This window comes from Arachis ipaensis, chromosome B04 (genome assembly GCF_000816755.2).
Source record: "Arachis ipaensis cultivar K30076 chromosome B04, Araip1.1, whole genome shotgun sequence".
Taxonomy (NCBI): domain Eukaryota; kingdom Viridiplantae; phylum Streptophyta; class Magnoliopsida; order Fabales; family Fabaceae; genus Arachis; species Arachis ipaensis.
In genome coordinates, this window is record NC_029788.2 from 111,389,701 (window position 1) to 111,393,750 (window position 4,050).

Sequence of the window (4,050 nt, forward strand, 5' to 3'; positions counted from 1 at the left end):
ATTTAAATTATTATATCTATCATTTTTATAAAGTTTTAGTTTTAAAATAAATTGATTGAACATTATGCTGTCAAAATAGCATTTTTTTTGGAAAATTAATTTATTTTAAAACATTAGGAATATAGTGATATGTAATTCATGTGAATATTAGTCCGCCCAAAAAAAGATCTATATTTGGCCGAATTACATACGCATTTTTTATGGTAACTATATGCTTGGGTAGCTAGTTAAAAATAAGTTAATGCTTATTATTTATGCGAACAATAATCGGCCCAAAAAAATTTATTATTTGACCAAATAATAAAATTATTGAACCTTATGTTTATTTTTTATTTAATTACTCAACCATTAATCGGCCTAACCATTAATCGGCCTAAAGGACGGTTGATGTTTGGCCAATTGATAGAAAATATATATGTGGTAATAAATACGTATAATTCTCAAGTTTTCATGTGAATAATGAGTCAATTCAAAAATAGACTTATTGTTTGACAGGATTTTGTTGAGAATATTTGGTAAACCGTACTAAATGAGTCGATCCAACATATATTGTATAGACATATCAAATCCTAAATTAGTTTTGCACATATCTTGAATGCATTTAAAATTTTAAATTGTTAATTTTTTAATTTAAAAACTTTAAATCATTTTTTTTTCAAATAAATTGGTTTTTACTTTATTCTAAATACATAACACTCTAAATATATAGGAAAAATCACCCATATAAACCATAGGCATTAAAAAAATTATGTAGATCACTTAAATCAAAATAAGTTATGCACATGTCCCTAATGGACATTCTTATATAAATCGATATAGATAGACTCGAATTAGCCATGCTAGTACTAAATCGAATAAGTATCAATCGAAACAGTAGGTACAAATATAAATCGAAGGAGGTTGATTCAATTTACTCAAATCCCTAGTAGATCGATTAAGGCAAATTCGATTTACTCATGCTAATAATAAACAAGTAAATCTATTGGTGGTACTTCGATTTACATGGAGGGAAGCCAATAAATAAAACTACACGGTTCAAGTCGATTTAGTATGAACATACAAACTTATATAAATGGATGGAAGCTAATTTGATTTACCATGGTGCAAACGTATATAAATAGCTGTTGAGTGTGAATTTTTCATCATAGTGAGCCTCACAATGGCTAGTGATGAGAGTTTTTTAGTTTTGGTGCACTATAGAGGATCGATAAAAAAAATATGTTCCGGAATTAAGTTTACTGATAAGGATTCACTTAGTGTTTTCCTCAAACCTTCAACGAGTTTCACCGAGTTTCAGAATACTATAATCCGAAGACTGGGGCTGCAAGGCGTGAAACGGGTGGAGAAGTTATTCTACAAAATTCTGATTTCCGTTTTGTGAGATGATGTGAAGTATGATTCGTTCGTCATAGGCAGTGACGAAGATTTGCAAGTTCTGTTCCATTGTTGCCGGCAACTCCTGGAGGTGAGGACCCCTGAGCTGTTGGCCAAGCTTGTGGATGTGGTCTCTAGTTCAGGAGGTTCTAAGTGGAATCCTTAGCCTTCTGCCACGATAGCCTGCTCTAGTTTGAGACATGTTAGAGCCTCTTTGTCTCTGCCCGTACTTGAGCCTGAGGCAGTTTTGGTTGCCTCGCCATCCATTGTTGCTGATATAAATCGCACTCGTGACGGAGAAGTGGGTGACACTGGACCCTTCAGTGATGTTGCGATTGCGATGGCCAGCATTCCTGACGTGGTACCAGAATTCCAAAAGAGTGGAGCACTGGATGGTGTAGATGATGTATTTCAAGATGAGGATGATGATGATGTGGAGCCCACCACTATTGCCGATGATAGCAATAATGAGGATGCAAGGAGTACTCCAGCTGGGAGTGGTGGAGCGGCTAGTTTAGGAACTCCGCAGTATCCCTCGCACTTTTCAACTTCAGACTTGGATGCCATGAGATAGCAGGGAGAACCTGCCGTGCCTCGAGGCTTTGGGACAAGAGACACACATGATACATGAGGACTAGCTGAGTTTCAAGTTGGTTAGCAGTTTCAGGATAAAAAGAAAGTCGTGATGAGCTTGAAGATTTACAGCATCCGACGTGGGATTGAGTATAAAGTGTTGGAATCCGATTATCGCAAGTACCATGGGAAGTGTAAGAAATTCGGCAACAGGTGCACCTGGTTGATTTATATTAGTCGCCGGCAGCGCAGGAGTATTTGGGAAGTAAAACGGTACAATAGACCGCATACTTGTCTGGCCACTTCGATTTTCAGTGATCACAAGAGGCTTGATTACCGTGTGATCTCAGCTTTCATATCGCTTATGATTAGAGCCAATGCTGCCGTCTCGATCAAGGTACTACAGAATGCGACAGAGGCCCATTTTGGTTTTAGACCAACTTACATGAGGGTTTGGATGGCTAAGCAGAAGGCCGTGGCTCAGATTTATGGAGACTGAAAATAGTCATATAATGAGTTCCCGCGATGGGTGCTAGGTGTGCAGATGACAATGCTGGGTAGTGTGGCAGTGTTGAAGATGAGTCCTGTGCAACTAGGTGGCCAAATCAATGAGGAGCAAGCTTATTTTCACCATCTTTTTTGGACATTTCCACCGTGTATCGAGACCTTCCAACATTGCAAGCCCCTAGTTAGTGTCGACGGTACCCACTTGTACGAAAAATACGGTGGTACAATACTAATTACGATTGCTCAGGACGGTAATTCCAATATTATTCCTGTTGCATTCGCACTTTTGGAGGGTGAGAATGCAGAGTCGTGGTCGTTCTTCTTATCCCACCTCAGCAGCACGTAACGCCTCAACCAGATATTCTAGTCATATCGGATAGGCACAACGGGATCAAGGCTGCACTAGAGGCTCCTGATGGGGGTTAGCTTCCGCCTAATGCATACATGGCATTTAGTATCCGACACGTGATGGCGAACTTTGCCCTCAGTTTTAAGGGGCAAGGATGCTAGGAGGTTTCTAGTGAATGCTGCTTATGCGAAGATCGAGGTTGAGTTTGACTAAAACAACATCAAACCATAACACTCTTTGCACCCTGCTATCCCATAGAGTGTGCCAACTCTATAAACTAGTGGAAAACCATCGATCGCTACCTCTGTCATCCTTCGACATTAGAAAATCGATGTTCAGTGTGGGTCACGACTGATGCTGTACTCCTCCAAGCTAAAGTAGAACGACCCAATCCAACTGATGCCACTCTATGATAGTAAAGTAGATTAATGCCATCACGAACCTCCATAATGTTGTGTGTCGTGGCTCTAGTATCTCGGGATGCACTATCTGCACGATGTTCAGCGAGCTGTACGGCATCCAAGTGAATTGAAAAGGAAAATTCGGTCCAATATAAGGCTTCATGACCTATAACGACACAAAATAACTGAAGAATAAAACACTTAACTGTCTGATACTCACATCGCCAGGACGCAGTAAATATATCCTCAATCTGAAATGCACGACTCGAGGTCCCTTCTCGTTCGATGTCAGCTGAAAACCTGACTATCTGCCACCCAATAAATGTTATCAACGAGTGACAAAAAATTGAAGAAATGGCCAAAAAATAACTAGAAATAATTGCGTACCTTGTGGCCAACAGCCAGTGAAAGGCATCAAACCCATCCGACCTAAAATCCGGGAACCTCCAGAAGATCCATAACTAGAGGAGCTGTAGTGATCCTGCTAACTTAACCACATGCTTGTTGGCCACATGGCATAGGCACCTGTATAACTACGATAGAGTGGCAGATCTCCAACTATATTTATCCATGTCCTCTAACTTCGCCACGTACAACAGCCACCTGATATGCGTGCGGGTACCAGACTTGTCACCGAATAGCTGCGTCGATAATAGCATCCTTATGCATGCTCTCGCGTACCTCCAGATTGTCTTTTCATCTGCATCCCCGTAAAGGTTATTGAATGTTTCCTGCATTCAAGTGCAGTTCACAGTGAAATTATCGATGTAGTCCAGTGGCGGCAACACACCCAACAATTCCTCGAACCAAGCTCATGTCGGATGGCCTCCATCGATGTACTGTTCA